The sequence below is a fragment of the Bombina bombina genome, chromosome 4 (genome assembly GCF_027579735.1).
Source record: "Bombina bombina isolate aBomBom1 chromosome 4, aBomBom1.pri, whole genome shotgun sequence".
Taxonomy (NCBI): Eukaryota; Metazoa; Chordata; class Amphibia; order Anura; family Bombinatoridae; genus Bombina; species Bombina bombina.
Window position 1 is genome coordinate 761,838,029 of NC_069502.1, and position 19,835 is coordinate 761,857,863.

General features: G+C 41.0%; 1 protein-coding gene across 3 annotated transcripts in view; it reads right to left on the minus strand.

The window, feature by feature from the left end:
• The window catches only part of ARID4B (AT-rich interaction domain 4B), a 213,468-nt gene that overhangs the window by 131,738 nt on the left and 61,895 nt on the right, over positions 1 to 19,835 (minus strand). The gene's annotated exons all lie outside the window — the stretch shown is intronic.

Consider the following 19,835-nt stretch of genomic DNA (forward strand, 5'->3'; position numbering starts at 1 on the left):
AAAAACGGAAACAAATTAGATATATATATATATTTATAATTTGTGTGTGTATGTACGTACACACACATATATATATATATATATATATATATATATATATATATATATATATATATATATATTATATATATATATACACACACACACAGTGTGTGTGTATATATATATATATTATATATATATATATATATATATATATATATATATATATATATATATATATATATATATATATATATATACACACACACACACACACACACACACCCATACACACACATATATATACATATATACATATATATATATATATATATATATATATATATATATATATATATATATATATACACACATACATACAAACACACACATACACACACATACACACTGAGTAGAAAAAAATTAAATACAAAAAAGAAGTCTATGCACTTAACTAGTGCTACACAGTTCAGATAGCACGTTCAATGAAAATGGTGTCAAATAATTATTTACATACATTAGAAAAATAAGGAAAACACTCCAGCAGTCATTATAGAGTTGTGGAGGTGAGAGGGCAGACTTACATCTCTTCTGTTCTGGCAGTGTACAGGATAGAGAGAACGTCTGCAAAACAAACCAGTGACACTTCTGGAACTCTTGTCTGCAGACTGAAGCTGTAAGACGCCCCTCCCCCACAACAACCCGGGAACTGTAGCTCATCTCTGAAAGGGGAGGGGGCACAAGTTTTACTTCACTTTGTTAACTCCATGCTTTGACTAGACAGCGTTTCAGGGACAGGGAAGCAGATAAATAGCCTTGATCTTGTCCGGTATTTTTCAGTCAGCTCAGTGGCCAGCTCAGGGGGGCCACAGGAGGGACCAGGGACATTTTTACAGGGGCACTGTCCCCTGTGGGCCCCTGTATAGAACCGCCCCTGCCTGAGGTGGGAACATTAACCCCACTGTCGCCAGATCTGAAAACATTAAAACAATTAAACTAGGCACAGTTAATAACTTACAACAGGATTTGAAAGCCATCTTATTTAAACTACCTCTGCGAGCTCAAAGAGTAAATCATCAGGCTTAAGCATACTCAGCAGTGCCGCTATATTTTCCAAGCAGTGGAAACGAAAGATCCTCTAACTAGAGGTACAGTACAAGCTAGCTAAACAGTACACAGGGCTCGCAAAAAAGTTTTTTGCAATACACATAAGCACAGGATAAAATATAATACAATTTTACAACATGAAGGCTTGTACTGTGTATGCGGCTTAGCTGTCTATGCGGCCATGACAAAGTTAGCTGCGTATGAGGCTATGTATACAAATGCCCGGGTATGAGCTGTGCACAAGTTGTGAACCGAGAATGCGGCTAAATACACCAGCGCTCAAGGTACCCTAGCGCCCCATACTGTGTGCTGCGCCTATACTGTGTGCTGTGAAGCACCCATTCACCTCAGTGTTATATTTAAACAAGCACTCCCAGCTGCGGACTGGGAATGTGGCCATTTACACCGGCGTTCTATTACACAAACGCCCCATACTGTGTGCTGCGCTTATACAGAGTGTTGCGAATGCAGCCATTTACCAGAGCGCCATATTTACACAAGCGCTCCAGCTGTGGACAGCAAATGCGGCCATTAACACCGGTGCTCTACTACACAAGCGCCCCATACTATGTGCTGCTCCTATACTGTATGCTGTGAATGCAGCCATTTACCCCAGCGCTGTGGACTACTACTGTGTGCTGCGAAAGCGGTTTACACCAGCACCATGTAGCGATGCGGCATCAAATAACCTGTAAGGAGTTCTTCCAGCAGCGGATATAACAAATGTCCCCAGACCCTTATTTTCAGGTTAAAAACTCCCCACAGAAGGTTAACAAATAATTTAAGAACTGGATCCTGTTAAGGAGATGCCGGTTAAATAAAGCCATGCTGCTCATACTGAAATGATATCCCCAGCCAGGGATATAACTAAAATTCCTAGACCCAACTAACAGGACAATGGAGGTGCCAGCTGGTCACCGTTAAACGTGTCCTATCCCTGATGACAGTAACAACATACCTGTCAAGGGACGGGAATAAGTAATATAAATGGATCTACTGCCCAGGGTCTTCTACTGTGGAGCAGACACAGTACTTCCTAGTTTGTCAGCTTTATTCAACAGCTAACAGGGTCCTGGGTAGAAAAGAAAAAACAGAGTAACCAACCCTGGTTTTCTATGTAGGGGTAGCATAAATGTTGGAAGGTAAGCAAAAACCACCTCACCGCCTCCAACTGCTAAAAGCCATTATTATGCTTACTAAAGAGATTGACATGGACACAGCATAACCCCAATCCTTGCTTGCAGGGAAAAATACCCATTAAAGGATAAAATATTTTCAGACACCATCTTCGCACATCCTCCCTTGGTAGAGGCAAATAGAATAACTGGGTATCATGGGTAAGGGAAGTGACACTTAAAGGGACAGTTCACCCAAAAAATGTCTCCCCTTTAAATTGTTCCCAATTATTCATTTTACCTGCTGGAGTGTTTTAAATTGTTTACAAGTAGCTCCTTTACCCCTATTTTGGCATTTGAAATAGGACTTAGCCTGTGGTATCCCAACCTATACTGAAAGTTTCTATACTGGAGTATATTCTATTGAATAGCCTAAGTAAACACAGCCAGCATAAGAGATTACACTCTCAGTGGGGGGCATAATAGTCAAGTAATAAAATGATAATTTTCCATTGTTCTCTCTAAGTATTGAGCTTTGGTTTTCTAGACAAATATAAGATAAGGAAGCAAGTCTGTGTACATAAAAGTGATAACATAATGAGATCTGATATTACCTGAAGCTCAACCCATTGTAATAGGCTGTGGTTTCAAAGCACAAAACCAGCTACTTCATATACACAAATAAACCAAAAAATGCAATTTCTCATAAATTTTATACTCTGTAGCTGGTATAACAAGTCATTGAAAATACATTCATATAAAAAACAATTTCTCCAACATAGGTGTGTCCGGTCCACGGCGTCATCCTTACTTGTGGGATATTCTCTTCCCCAACAGGAAATGGCAAAGAGCCCAGCAAAGCTGGTCACATGATCCCTCCTAGGCTCCGCCTACCCCAGTCATTCTCTTTGCCGTTGTACAGGCAACATCTCCACGGAGATGGCTTAGAGTTTTTTAGTGTTTAACTGTAGTTTTTATTATTCAATCAAGAGTTTGTTATTTTAAAATAGTGCTGGTATGTACTATTTACTCAGAAACAGAAAAGAGATGAAGATTTCTGTTTGTATGAGGAAAATGATTTTAGCACCGTAACTAAAATCCATGGCTGTTCCACACAGGACTGTTGAGAGCAATTAACTTCAGTTGGGGGAACAGTGTGCAGTCTCTTGCTGCTTGAGGTATGACACATTCTAACAAGACGATGTAATGCTGGAAGCTGTCATTTTTCCCTATGGGATCCGGTAAGCCATGTTTATTACGATGGTAAATAAGGGCTTCATAAGGGCTTATTAAGATTGTAGACTTTTCTGGGCTAAATCGATTCATTTTTAAACCATATTTAGCCTTGAGGAATCATTTTATCTGGGTATATTGATATTATAATATCGGCAGGCACTGTATTAGACACCTTATTTCTCTGGGGCTTTCCCAAAGCATAAGCAGAGCCTCATTTTCGCGCCGGTGTGGCGCACTTGTTTTTGAGAGGCATGGCATGCAGTCGCATGTGAGAGGAGCTCTGATACTTAGAAAAGGCTTTCTGAAGGCGTCATTTGGTATCGTATTCCCCTTTGGGTTTGGTTGGGTCTCAGCAAAGCAGATACCAGGGACTGTAAAGGGGTTAAAGTGTTAAAACGGCTCCGGTTCCGTTATTTTAAGGGTTAAAGCTTCCAAATTTGGTGTGCAATACTTTTAAGGCTTTAAGACACTGTGGTGAAAATTTGGTGAATTTTGTACAATTCCTTCATGTTTTTTCGCAATTGCAGTAATAAAGTGTGTTCAGTTTAAAATTTAAAGTGACAGTAACGGTTTTATTTTAAAACGTTTTTTGTACTTTATTATCAAGTTTATGCCTGTTTAACATGTCTGAACTACCAGATAGACTGTGTTCTGAATGTGGGGAAGCCAGAATTCCTGTTCATTTAAATAAATGTGATTTATGTGATAATGACAATGATGCCCAAGATGATTCCTCAAGTGAGGGGAGTAAGCATGGTACTGCATCATTCCCTCCTTCGTCTACACGAGTCTTGCCCACTCAGGAGGCTCCTAGTACATCTAGCGCGCCAATACTCCTTACTATGCAACAATTAACGGCTGTAATGGATAATTCTGTCAAAAACATTTTAGCCAAAATGAACCCTTGTCAGCGTAAGCGTGGCTGCTCTGTTTTAGTTACTGAAGAGCATGACGACGCTGATATTAATATCTCTGAAGGGCCCCTAACCCAATCTGAGGGGGCCAGGGAGGTTTTGTCTGAGGGAGAAATTACTGATTCAGGGAACATTTCTCAACAGGCTGAACCTGATGTAATTGCATTTAAATTTAAGTTGGAACATCTCCGCATTCTGCTTAAGGAGGTATTATCCACTCTGGATGATTGTGAAAAGTTGGTCATCCCAGAGAAACTATGTAAAATGGACAAGTTCCTAGAGGTGCCGGAGCTCCCAGAAGCTTTTCCTATACCCAAGCGGGTGGCGGACATTGTTAATAAAGAATGGGAAAGGCCCGGTATTCCTTTCGTCCCTCCCCCCATATTTAAAAAATTGTTTCCTATGGTCGACCCCAGAAAGGACTTATGGCAGACAGTCCCCAAGGTCGAGGGAGCGGTTTCTACTTTAAACAAACGCACCACTATACCCATAGAGGATAGTTGTGCTTTCAAAGATCCTATGGATAAAAAATTAGAAGGTTTGCTTAAAAAGATGTTTGTTCAGCAGGGTTACCTTCTACAACCAATTTCATGCATTGTCCCTGTCACTACAGCCGCATGTTTCTGGTTTGATGAGCTGATAAAGGCGCTCGATAGTGATTCTCCTCCTTATGAGGAGATTATGGACAGAATCAATGCTCTCAAATTGGCTAATTCTTTCACCCTAGACGCCACTTTGCAATTGGCTAGGTTAGCGGCTAAGAATTCTGGGTTTGCTATTGTGGCGCGCAGAGCGCTTTGGTTGAAATCTTGGTCGGCTGATGCGTCTTCCAAGAACAAGCTACTAAACATTCCTTTCAAGGGGAAAACGCTGTTTGGCCCTGACTTGAAAGAGATTATCTCGGATATCACTGGGGGTAAGGGCCACGCCCTTCCTCAGGATCGGCCTTTCAAGGCGAAAAATAGACCTAATTTTCGTCCCTTTCGTAAAAACGGACCAGCCCAAAGTGCTACGTCCTCTAAGCAAGAGGGTAATACTTCTCAAGCCAAGCCAGCTTGGAGACCAATGCAAGGCTGGAACAAGGGAAAGCAGGCCAAGAAGCCTGCCACTGCTACCAAGACAGCATGAAATATTGGCCCCCGATCCGGGACCGGATCTGGTGGGGGGCAGACTCTCTCTCTTCGCTCAGGCTTGGGCAAGAGATGTTCTGGATCCTTGGGCGCTAGAAATAGTCTCCCAGGGTTATCTCCTGGAATTCAAGGGACTTCCCCCAAGGGGGAGGTTCCACAGGTCTCAGTTGTCTTCAGACCACATAAAAAGACAGGCGTTCTTACATTGTGTAGAAGACCTGTTAAAAATGGGAGTGATTCATCCTGTTCCAATAAGAGAACAAGGGATGGGGTTCTACTCCAATCTGTTCATAGTTCCCAAAAAAGAGGGAACGTTCAGACCAATCTTAGATCTCAAGATCTTAAACAAGTTTCTCAAGGTTCCATCTTTCAAGATGGAAACCATTCGAACTATTCTTCCTTCCATCCAGGAGGGTCAATTCATGACCACGGTGGATTTAAAGGATGCGTATCTACATATTCCTATCCACAAGGAACATCATCGGTTCCTAAGGTTTGCATTCCTGGACAAACATTACCAGTTCGTGGCGCTTCCTTTCGGATTAGCCACTGCTCCAAGGATTTTCACAAAGGTACTAGGGTCCCTTCTAGCGGTGCTAAGACCAAGGGGCATTGCAGTAGTACCTTACCTGGACGACATTCTGATTCAAGCGTCGTCCCTTCCTCAAGCAAAGGCTCACACGGACATTGTCCTGGCCTTTCTCAGGTCTCACGGCTGGAAAGTGAACGTGGAAAAGAGTTCTCTATCCCCGTCAACAAGGGTTCCCTTCTTGGGAACAATTATAGACTCCTTAGAAATGAGGATCTTTCTAACAGAGGCCAGAAAAACAAAACTTCTAGACTCTTGTCGGATACTTCATTCCGTTCCTCTTCCTTCCATAGCTCAGTGCATGGAAGTGATCGGGTTGATGGTAGCGGCGATGGACATAGTTCCTTTTGCGCGCATTCATCTAAGACCATTACAACTGTGCATGCTCAGTCAGTGGAATGGGGACTATACAGACTTGTCTCCGAAGATACAAGTAAATCAGAGGACCAGAGACTCACTCCGTTGGTGGCTGTCCCTGGACAATCTGTCTCAAGGGATGACGTTCCGCAGACCAGAGTGGGTCATTGTCACGACCGACGCCAGTCTGATGGGCTGGGGCGCGGTCTGGGGATCCCTGAAAGCTCAGGGTCTTTGGTCTCGGGAAGAATCTCTTCTACCGATAAATATTCTGGAACTGAGAGCGATATTCAATGCTCTCAAGGCCTGGCCTCGGCTAGCGAGGACCAAGTTCATACGGTTTCAATCAGACAACATGACAACTGTTGCGTACATCAACCATCAGGGGGGAACAAGGAGTTCCCTAGCGATGGAAGAAGTGACCAAAATCATTCTATGGGCGGAGTCTCACTCCTGCCACCTGTCTGCTATCCACATCCCAGGAGTGGAAAATTGGGAAGCGGATTTTCTGAGTCGTCAGACATTGCATCCGGGGGAGTGGGAACTCCATCCGGAAATCTTTGCCCAAGTCACTCACCTGTGGGGCATTCCAGACATGGATCTGATGGCCTCTCGTCAGAACTTCAAAGTTCCTTGCTACGGGGCCAGATCCAGGGATCCCAAGGCGGCTCTAGTGGATGCACTAGTAGCACCTTGGACCTTCAAACTAGCTTATGTGTTCCCGCCATTTCCTCTCATCCCCAGGCTGGTAGCCAGGATCAATCAGGAGAGGGCGTCGGTGATCTTGATAGCTCCTGCGTGGCCACGCAGGACTTGGTATGCAGATCTGGTGAATATGTCATCGGCTCCACCTTGGAAGCTACCTTTGAGACGAGACCTTCTTGTTCAGGGTCCGTTCGAACATCCGAATCTGGTTTCACTCCAGCTGACTGCTTGGAGATTGAACGCTTGATTTTATCGAAGCGAGGATTCTCAGATTCTGTTATCGATACTCTTGTTCAGGCCAGAAAGCCTGTAACTAGAAAGATTTACCACAAAATTTGGAAAAAATATATCTGTTGGTGTGAATCTAAAGGATTCCCTTGGGACAAGGTTAAGATTCCTAGGATTCTATCCTTCCTTCAAGAAGGATTGGAAAAAGGATTATCTGCAAGTTCCCTGAAGGGACAGATTTCTGCCTTGTCGGTATTACTTCACAAAAAGCTGGCAGCTGTGCCAGATGTTCAAGCCTTTGTTCAGGCTCTGGTTAGAATCAAGCCTGTTTACAAACCTTTGACTCCTCCTTGGAGTCTCAATTTAGTTCTTTCAGTTCTTCAGGGGGTTCCGTTTGAACCCTTACATTCCGTTGATATTAAGTTATTATCTTGGAAAGTTTTGTTTTTAGTTGCGATTTCTTCTGCTAGAAGAGTCTCAGAATTATCTGCTCTGCAGTGTTCTCCTCCTTATCTGGTGTTCCATGCAGATAAGGTGGTTTTACGTACTAAACCTGGTTTTCTTCCAAAAGTTGTTTCTAACAAAAACATTAACCAGGAGATTATCGTACCTTCTCTGTGTCCGAAACCAGTTTCAAAGAAGGAACGTTTGTTGCACAATTTGGATGTTGTTCGCGCTCTAAAATTCTATTTAGATGCTACAAAGGATTTTAGACAAACATCTTCCTTGTTTGTTGTTTATTCAGGTAAAAGGAGAGGTCAAAAAGCAACTTCTACCTCTCTCTCTTTTTGGATTAAAAGCATCATCAGATTGGCTTACGAGACTGCCGGACGGCAGCCTCCCGAAAGAATCACAGCTCATTCCACTAGGGCTGTGGCTTCCACATGGGCCTTCAAGAACGAGGCTTCTGTTGATCAGATATGTAGGGCAGCGACTTGGTCTTCACTGCACACTTTTACCAAATTTTACAAGTTTGATACTTTTGCTTCTTCTGAGGCTATTTTTGGGAGAAAGGTTTTGCAAGCCGTGGTGCCTTCCATTTAGGTGACCTGATTTGCTCCCTCCCTTCATCCGTGTCCTAAAGCTTTGGTATTGGTTCCCACAAGTAAGGATGACGCCGTGGACCGGACACACCTATGTTGGAGAAAACAGAATTTATGTTTACCTGATAAATTTCTTTCTCCAACGGTGTGTCCGGTCCACGGCCCGCCCTGGTTTTTTAATCAGGTCTGATAATTTATTTTCTTTAACTACAGTCACCACGGTACCATATGGTTTCTCCTATGCAAATATTCCTCCTTAACGTCGGTCGAATGACTGGGGTAGGCGGAGCCTAGGAGGGATCATGTGACCAGCTTTGCTGGGCTCTTTGCCATTTCCTGTTGGGGAAGAGAATATCCCACAAGTAAGGATGACGCCGTGGACCGGACACACCGTTGGAGAAAGAAATTTATCAGGTAAACATAAATTCTGTTTTTACAGTGTACTGTCCCTTTAACAGCTCTGTTGGGGTGCTCTTTGCCTCCTCCTGCTGGCCAGGAGTTGAATATCCCACTAGTAATTGGAATGAAATCATGGACTCTCCATGCCATAGGAAAGAAAAGGGAATTAACAACTTGACTCTGTTGCCAGATAAAAGCCATTCAACCTTTATATAGACTTAAAGGGACACTCAACTCAAAATTAAACTTCAAGATTCAGATAGAGCAGCAATTTTAAACAACTTTCCAATTTACTTCAATTAACAAAATGTGCACAGTATTTTTATATTTACACTTTTTGAGTCACAAACTCCTACTGAGCATGTGCAAGAATTCACTGCATATACGTATATGCATTTGTGATTGGCTGATGGCTGTCACATGATACAGGGGGAGTGGAAATAGACATAACTTTGCAATTTATTTAACAAAAATCTACTACTCATTTGAAGTTCAGACTAAGTGCTATTGCATTGTCTTCTTATCATGCATTTGTTGATTATGCAAATCTACTGCATTGACTGGTCCTTTAATGGAAAGAAGTTATTTTAACAAAACACTAGTCTTAGGGGATATTGGTGAGAGCAACACATAAAACTGATGCTATCTACTAGTGACCGCTCGCTGGAATGATATAACTACAGCATGTTAAGTGACTTAGCAAAGGATTCCAGCAAGAATCATGGCACAGAATACTCCTGTAGGAGTAGAGTGGTTGTTGTCTGCATCAGCTTACCCAGATGTAATTAAGTGAGAGGAAAAGAGGGAACACAACTAAAGGAAAGCTGTTGTTCAAACCAGAGAACAGGACATATCATCTGTTAAAAGGACAGTCCAGAATTTATATTAATTTAAAAAGATAGATAATCCCTTTATTACCCATTCCCCAATTTTGGATAACTAACACGGTTATATTAATATACTTTTTACCTCTGTAATTACTTTGTATCTGAGCCTCTGCAGACTGCCCCCTTATTTCAGTTCTTTTGACAGACTTGCAATTTAGCCAAATAGTGTCAAGTAACTCCATGGGCGTGAGCACAATGCAAGCTATATGGCACACATGAACTAACGCTGTGAAAAACTGTCTTCAAGGGCTTAGACATTAGCATATGAGCCTACCTAGGTTTAGCTTTAAAATAAAAGGATACAAAGAAAACAAAGCAAATTTGATGATAAAAGTGAATTGGAAAGTTGTTTAAAATTGCATGGCCTATCTGAATCATGAAAGTTTAATTTTGACTAGACTGTCCCTTTAATAAATGCTTAGCCACACATTCACCAGCTATGGCAGATACATTTGGTAGCAATGTGGTAAAAGATGGGATATTTTGGTAGAGCAAAAACATAATTTATGCTTACCTGATAAATTTATTTCTCTTGTAGTGTGTTCAGTCCACGGGTCATCCATTACTTATGGGATATATTCTCCTTCCCAACAGGAAGCTGCAAGAGGATCACCCAAGCAGAGCTGCTATATAGCTCCTCCCCTCACATGTCATATCCAGTCATTCGACCGAAACAAGACGAGAAAGGAGAAACTATAGGGTGCAGTGGTGACTGGAGTTATAATTTATAATTTAGAACCTGCCTCAAAAAGACAGGGCGGGCCGTGGACTGAACACACTACAAGAGAAATAAATTTATCAGGTAAGCATAAATTATGTTTTCTCTTGTTAAGTGTGTTCAGTCCACGGGTCATCCATTACTTATGGGATACCAATACCAAAGCTAAGTACACGGATGATGGGAGGGACACGGCAGGAACATTAAAAAGAAGGAACCACTGCCTGTAGAACCTTTCTCCCAAAACCAGCCTCCGAAGAAGCAAAAGTGTCAAATTTGTAAAAATTGGAAAAAGTATGAAGGGAAGACCAAGTTGCAGCCTTACAAATCTGTTCAACAGAGGCCTCATTTTTAAAGGCCCAGGTGGAAGCCACAGCTCTAGTGGAATGAGCTGTAATTCTCTCAGGAGGCTGCTGTCCAGCAGTCTCATAGGCTAAACGTATTATGCTACGAAGCCAAAAAGAGAGAGGTAGCCGAAGCCCTTTGACCTCTCCTCTGTCCAGAGTAAACGACAAACAGGGAAGAAGTTTGTCGAAAATCTTTAGTTGCCTGTAAGTAGAACTTCAGGGCACGGACCACGTCTAGATTATGCAAAAGACGTTCCTTCTTTGAAGAAGGATTAGGACATAATGATGGAACAACAATCTCTTGATTGATATTCCTGTTGAAACAACCTTAGGCAAAAACCCAGGTTTAGTACGCAGGACTACCTTGTCTGAATGAAAGATCAGATAAGGAGAATCACAATGTAAGGCAGATAACTCAGAGACTCTTCGAGCCGAGGAAATAGCCATCAAAAACAAAACTTTCCAAGATAAAAGCTTAATATCAATGGAATGAAGGGGTTCAAACGGAACACCCTGAAGAACTTTAAGAACCAAGTTTAAGCTCCATGGAGGAGCAACAGCTTTAAACACAGGCTTAATCCTAGCCAAAGCCTGGACGTCTGGATTCTCTGCCAGACGTTTGTGAAAAAGAATAGACAGAGCAGAAATCTGTCCCTTTAGCGAACTAGCGGATAAACCCTTTTCTAAACCCTCTTGTAGAAAAGCCAATATCCTAGGAATCCTAACCTTACTCCATGAGTAACTCTTGGATTCACACCAATATAAATATTTACGCCATATCTTATGGTAAATTTTTCTGGTCACAGGTTTCCGAGCCTGTATTAATGTATCAATAACCGAATCCGAAAACCCACGCTTTGATAGAATCAAGCGTTCAATTTCCAAGCAGTCAGCCTCAGAGAAATTAGGTTTGGATGGTTGAAAGGACCCTGAATTAGAAGGTCCTGCCTCAGAGGTAGAGACCATGGTGGACACGACGACATGTCCACTAGGTCTGCATACCAGGTCCTGCGTGGCCACGCAGGCCTATCAGAATTACCGATGCCCTCTCCTGTTTGATCCTGACAATCAGTAGAGGTAGCAACGGAAATGGTGGAAACACATAAGCTATGTTGAAAACAAAAGGGGCTGCTAATGCATCTACCAGCACCGCTCCGGGGTCCCTGGACCTGGATCCGTAACAAGGAAGCTTGGCGTTCTGGCGAGATGCCATGAGATCCAGATCCGGTTTGCCCCAACGACGAATCAGTTGAGCAAATACCTCCGGGTGAAGTTCCCACTCCCCCGGATGAAAAGTCTGGCGACTTAGGAAATCCGCCTCCCAGTTCTCCACGCCTGGGATGTAGATCGCTGACAGGTGGCAAGAGTGAGACTCTGCCCAGCGAATTATCTTCGAGACTTCCCACATCGCTAGGGAACTCCTGGTTCCCCCTTGATGATTGATGTAAGCCACAGTCGTGATGTTGTCCGACTGAAATCTGATGAACCTCAGTGTTGCTAACTGAGGCCAAGCTAGAAGAGCATTGAATATTGCTCTTAATTCTAGAATGTTTATTGGGAGGAGTTTCTCCTCCTGAGTCCACGATCCCTGAGCCTTCAGGGAATTCCAGACTGCTCCCGAGCCTAGAAGGCTGGCATCCGTTGTTACAATCGTCCAACCTGGTCTGTGAAAGGTCATTCCTTTGGACAGATGAACCGGTGACAACCACCAGAGAAGAGAATCTCTGGTCTCCTGGTCCAGATTTAGCAAAGGGGACAGATCTGAGTAATCCCCGTTCCATTGACTTAGCATGCATAGTTGCAGCGGTCTGAGATGCAGGCGCGCAAATGGCACTATGTCCATTGCCGCGACCATTAAGCCGATTACCTCCATGCACTGAGCTACTGATGGGCTTGGAATGGAATGAAGGACACGGCAAGCATTGAGAACCTTTGATAACCTGGACTTCGTCAGGTAAATCTTCATCTCTACAGAATCTATAAGAGTCCCTAGAAAAGGAACCCTTGTGAGTGGTAACAGAGAACTCTTTTCCACGTTCACTTTCCACCCATGCAACCTCAGAAATGCTAGAACTATCTCTGTATGAGACTTTGCATTTTGAAAACTTGACGCTTGTATCAGAATGTCGTCTAGGTACGGAGCCACCGCTATGCCTCGTGGTCTTAGTACCGCCAGAAGTGAGCCCAGAACCTTCGTAAAAATTCTCGGGACCGTAGCTAACCCGAAGGGAAGAGTAATGCCTGTCTAGAAAGGCAAACCTTAGGTACCGATAATGATCTTTGTGAATCGGTATGTGAAGGTAAGCATCCTTTAAGTCCACTGTGGTTATATATTGACCCTCTTGGATCATGGGTAGGATGGTCCGAATGGTTTCCATCTTGAACGATGGAACCCTTAGGAATTTGTTTAAGATCTTTAAGTCCAAGATTGGTCTGAAGGTTCCCTCTTTTTTGGGAACCACAAATAGATTTGAGTAAAACCCTTGTCCCTGTTCCGTTCGCGGAACTGAGTGGATCACTCCCATGACTAAGAGGCCTTGTACACATTGTAGAAATGCCTCTTTCTTTACTAGGTTTGTTGATAACCTTGACAGATGGAACCTCCCTTGTGGAGGAGAAGTTTTGAAATCCAGAAGGTATCCCTGAGATATAATCTTCAACGTCCAGGGATCCTGCACATCTCTTGCCCAAGCCTGGGCGAAGAGACAAAGTCTGGATAGGGGGCCCTGTCTTCATGCTGTCTTAGGGGCGGAAGTAGGCTTTCTGGCCTGCTTGCCCTTGTTCCATGACTGGTTGCTTTTCCAACCCTGTCTGTAACGAGCAGTAGTTCCTTCCTGTTTTGGAGCGGAGGAAGTTGATGCTGCTCCTGCCTTGAAGTTACGAAAGGCACGAAAATTAGACTGTTTGGCCTTTGGTTTGGCCCTGTCCTGAGGAAGGGTGTGGCCCTTACCTCCCGTAATGTCAGCAATAATTTCCTTCAAGCCGGGCCCGAATAAGGTCTGCCCTTTGAAAGGAATGTTAAGTAGTTTAGATTTGGAAGTTACATCCGCTGACCAGGATTTAAGCCATAGCGCCCTGCGCGCCTGTATGGCGAATCCGGAATTTTTAGCCGTAAGTTTGGTTAAATGCACTACGGCATCTGAAACAAACACATTAGCCTGTTTAAGGGTTCTAACTTTGCTCAAAGTCTCATCCAATGGTTCTGTGCGAATCGCCTCTTCCAGAGACTCAAACCAGAATGCCGCTGCAGCCGTGACAGGCGCAATGCATGCAAAAGGGTGCAATATAAAACCTTGTTGAACAAACATTTTCTTAAGGTAACCCTCTAATTTTTTATCCATTGGATCTGAGAAAGCACAGCTATCCTCCACCGGGATAGTGGTACGCTTGGCTAAAGTAGAAACTGCTCCCTCCACCTTAGGGACCGTCTGCCATAAGTCTCGTGTGGTGGCGTCTATAGGAAACATTTTTCTAAATATCGGAGGAGGGGAAAAGGGCACACCGGGTCTATCCCACTCCTTACCAATAATTTCTGTAAGTCTTTTTGGTATAGGAAAAACGTCAGTACACACCGGACGGCATAACTTCCCCCTCGTTGTCTGGTGATAATTTCTCTATCGGTACAGATTGACTTTTATTCAAAGCAATATCAATACAATTGGTACACATCGTTCTATTAGGCTCCACATTGGCTTTTGAACATGATGAACAAACAGTTTCCTCTGTATCAGACATGTTTAAACAGACTTAGCAATGAAACTAGCAGGCTTGGAAATCCCTTTCAATAAGTTTACAAGCAATATAAAAAACGCTGCAGCGCTTTCAAAAAATATAGTTAAACAATTCTTAACAAGAAGTGTATTAATTAGCTGAGGATTGCACCCATTAGCAAAAGGATGATTAACCCCTCAATACTCAAAACGGATATCAATTAAGATTTAACGCTTTTAATCACAGTCAAAACCACTGTCACAGATCTGCTGTGACTGATTACCTCCCTCAAAATGAATTTTGCAGACCCCTGAGCTCTCTAGAGACGTCCTGGATCAAGGAGGAAGAAGCAGGAAGACTGTGCTAGAATTTTAACTGCGCAACAAGGCGCTAAAACAAGGTCCCTCCCACTCCTATTACAACAGTGGGAGCCCTGATATAACTGTTTCTATGCAGAAAAAATACGTTAGCCATGTGGAAAAAAATCATGCCCAAAAGGATTTATCACCAAAGTACCTCACAAAACGAATAACATGCCAGTAAACGTTTTAAAAACAACATTTTCCAATGTCATGCAAAGTTATCACTAAGCCTGCTACCAGTCGCTTCCACTGCAGATAAGGCTTAAGCATTATTTCAGTTTTAACAGTATTTTCACAGTCAAATTCTAGTCCCTAGAAAATAACTCGACTGCGCATACATTTATCAGCCTGATACCAGTCGCTACTACTGCATTTAAGGCTGTACTTACATCATACGGTAACAGCAGTGTTTTCTTAGTCAATTCCATTCCCAGAAAATAATGTACTGCACATACCTCATTTGCGGAGGACCCCGCATGCTATTCCCATTTTCTGAAGTTACCCCACTCCTCAGAATGTCGAGAACAGCCAGTGGATCTTAGTTACGCCTGCTAAGATCATATAAAAAACGCAGGCAGTTTCTTCTTCCAAATACTGCCTGAGATAGAAAAACAGCACACTCCGGTGCCATTTAAAATAACAAACTTTTGATTGAAGAATAGTTAAGTAAAAACTCCAACTCCTCTCGCGACCTTCTTTGTTGAGGGTTGCAAGAGAATGACTGGATATGACATGTGAGGGGAGGAGCTATATAGCAGCTCTGCTTGGGTGATCCTCTTGCAACTTCCTGTTGGGAAGGAGAATATATCCCATAAGTAATGGATGACCCGTGGACTGAACACACTTAACAAGAGAAATACTGGGTGGTTAGTCGGGTGTAATGTAGTATGAACTCAGTTTGAGGGAATTGTATAATTGTGTTAGTATAGAAGCAAATACATTAAAAAACAGTATATATCAAACATAACAATAGGCTTTGTTGCTTGGCTATCTAATAGTTCACCCAGCTATTGCTCTAAACAATCTGTAACTGGGATCTTACTTAGGGATATTAAACACAAAAATGAATTTCCCATGTTCAATTATCCAGTGTTTATTTTTCTTGCATATATAGATAGGGTCCTGCACTGATAGCTAGAACGGTGCAGGAAAGCTTATTTATATCTGTCCCTAACTGGCCACAGCAAAGAAGATAATCCGCACTCAAGGGAGCTTTCAAGAGGTGTTTTCTTTGGACTGAAAAACTACGCACATTTTGCTAACATAAAAGTTTTAACTGCCTTTAAAACATTTATTTTGTATGACAATTTTTGAGCTGGAGTGATTAAATTCTGATGTTCACATCTAAAAAATACTAAGTCACAAGATAGAGGATGACTAACAAAAAATAAGGGGAAGCCTAATACTTCTGTAACATTGGTTTGTTGTAAATGCTCCACCAATCGAACATCAGTAATACTACAAAGATTACATCATCAAGTTCTGTAGGAGGTTTAGCTTAATATGATTGGTTATAGCTGTCTGGTGTGACAGTCTGACCAAGAATCATATATTATTAATATAAATTGTGGGCGAGCATGATGTACACATCTTGTACGTGCCAAGATGCTTTTGAGTAACTCCATGGCATCTAGACACTAAACATTAATCACTCAAATTTTAGTCACATCTCAACTATAACAGCTTTAGAACCACTAATCAATAGTTATGAAAAGAGAATCACTGTATTTAAACTAGAAATCCAAAAGGAAGAAATTGTAAATGCTTTCTAGAAATATACATTTTTGGCAATTAGAAAAAGATTACACAAATCTCCAGCCACTTAATTGTTCATAAAGATTATATATTTTTTTCTCAACTGAGTGTTGAAACATTGAAACAGATATTTCTATGAATTTTAGATTAAATTATCAATATCTGTATTTTCATTTGCACACAAAAAACATGCTGCCTATTCCCTCCATTAACCAACTTGTAGATTTAATTTTAAAATGCCAAAAATACAAAAGTCTTTACACATCTACCATTCCAAAAACTCATCTTAAAGTGACATTAAAGTTAAAATTAAACTTATATTATTCAGATAGAGCATACAAATTTAAACAACTTTCCAATTTACATCCATTATACATTTGTTCTGTCTCTTTTTACGCACATTTTCTGAGGCACCAGCGTCTACTGAGCACGTTCAAGAATTCAAAGTGTATACCGATATAAATCTGTAATTCGCTGTTGGCTATCACATAATACAGTGGGCAAAGAAATGGAAGCAATCTTTTCAGAAAAACAAACATCATCTGATAATTAAAAAATGTTATTATCAGTTATTTGTAGCGCGCAAACAGATGCCGCAGTGCAATAAACAAAGCAATATGCAAAGGTAGCCTTTAAAGGAGATAAATGCGTAGAGGGCCCTGCCAAGTTGAAAGGTTGCCAATCACCTCTCATGAATTTGATCATCAAAACAGTAGGTTTACATGCTAAGGGAATTGAAGGGGATGACAGGAGGAGAAGGAGATGAACTAAGGTCAGAAATGTTAGGGTATGTTGTATGCATCCCTGAACAGTATAGTCTTTAAAGCAAGCTTGAATCTCTGAAAACTAGGGGAAAGTCTTTTGGAGAAGTCATGAAAATGGGAATGTGAGGGGTAACAAGAGAAGAGGAGGGCATTGTAAACCAAGGGGACGGGAGGGAGAGTATCGGGAAACGAGGTCTGAGATATAGGATGGAAATGTGTTATTGAGGTCCTTGAATGTCAGAGTCAGGAATTTGTGTTTCGTTCTGGAGGCAAGAGGAAGCCAGTGAAGGGATTGGCAGAGAGGTGCAGCAGATGAGGAGCGACGTGTAAGGAAGATCAGCCTGGCAGAAGAATTTGTTATGGATTGTAAAGGAGCTAGACGGCAGAGAGGATGGAGTTGCAATAGTCAGGGTGGAAAATGATGAGAGAGAGTGAATTAAAATCTTAGTTATGTCTTGTGTGAAGAAGTAGCGAATTTTGGAGAGGTTTCTAAAAAGGTGGAAACAGCAGGAATTAGCCAAAGACTTGTTGTGAGGAGTGGAAGAAAGATCAGAGTTAAGTGTGACCCCAAGACATTGGGCCTGTGGGGTTGGGGTAATTATGTTATCAAAAGTTATAGAAAGATGAGGGATAAAGATTTTGAAAGGGGGGGGGGGGGGGTAAGGAGCTCAGTTTTGAAGAGATTTAGTGTAAAGTAGGACACTAAAAATTTAGAGTAAGTACCATTGTATTTTAATTTTATAGGTTTTTTTTCATCATGCAAATCTACAGTATTTAATGGCCTTTTTAAATTTATTTATTTTTAATCAGAAAACTGTAGAATCTTAAAGGTAAAATGTAATGATTTTAACAGTAAGTACTATCCATCAATTTATTAACTCAATGGTTATAGTATAAAATACCCATAACCATATATAATATTACAACTAAACAGAACTTTCTCAGAAGGGTAAACATACTGCTAATGGCTGCTACTATGTATTTTACCTTACTATTAAAATCCCACTGTAGGAACATAAAACAACCTATCAGAAAGACAAGAAGCCAAACTTCCAAATAAAGAATCATTAAATGTTTACATATCACTGTGAGACAGGTTTTTGGTGACTGAATCATGATTAAATAAAAAAATTGGGTCTAGTATCCATTTAAACTTTACACTTATTTTGTCACTATTTAAAAAGTTAATGAAACTTTAAAAAATACAGCTACATGTTATCCTCATACAAATCTTTTTATTGTATACATCATTCTATCTAGCATTTATTTAATGTCCCTTTAACTGTAATTCAATTTTGTTATTCTTTTTAATATAGACTGTTTTGCTATGTAAAATGCTTAATTGATCAAATAAATTAAGGAACATTTTCCCATAAAATATCTTTATTAGGTTTACTGAAAAACATTGCAGTTTATTTTGTATTTTTTAGTTCAGAACCTGGGTTATGCTTGCTTATTGGTTTGCTAGATGTAGCTACCAATAATAAGCAAGAGCTATCCAGGGTGCTGAACCCAAAATGGGCTGGCCCCTAAGCTTTACATTCCTGCTTTTTAAATAAAGATAGCAAAAGAACTTAGAAAAATTCATAATAGGAGGAAATTAGAGAGTTGCTTAAAATTGCATGCTCTATCTGAATCATCAAAGCTAAAATGTTGTAGTCAAAATCCAATAGTGCGATTGGCCTGTATGATTCTGTTTGTTCACGATCTTTTTCTTTCTTTAAAATTAAAGGCGTAATTGCTCTTATACAATAGAGGCTGAATAGACTGGCCAAGATGGGAGTAATCTCCTTAGTTAGAATTTTTTCAAATTCTAAAAGGTAACTGGTCAGGACCCGAGGCTTTATTATAAGCAGATTTTTTGATAACAGATTCTATTTCTTCCTCCAAAATCAGGGGAAGTAATTCTTGTTAATTTGTCTTCATCTATACTCAGAAATACCACATTTTCCCAGAACTCTATTTTTATTTTGACACTAAACTTTCTGTGCTGAATAAAATTTTTGAAAAATGTTATGAAAGACCTGGCAGATGTTGGTATAAGTAAATCTAGACTAATTAATCTTTATTGCGTCAGTTATATTTTACTTCTTACTGTTCCTTTCCAGATATTTTCCAGCCTTGTTTGCAAATTTCATTTAATTAGCCCTCGCCTTAAGATCTTCCCTTATCATTTACAATCATAGGTGTTTACTGTTACTTTAGACAGACCGAGCTTGACAAATTTAGCAGTCAGGCACTTAGTTTTGTATATACGTTTATTTAAAAAAAAAATTAGGGGCAAGGGTTTCATTCTAGGCTCCAATAATTTGCTAAGCCCTAAATAAATTAAACTAAATTAAAAAAAAATGTCCACATGGACGCTACAAATAATTAGTTTGGCTTCAGTTAGTTTCCTATAATAAAACATCAGCTTCTTTGAGGTGTGACTCATATACATTTATTTGGGTTGGGTCTCATCGTTCAGCCAAAAGCAAAGATGGAAG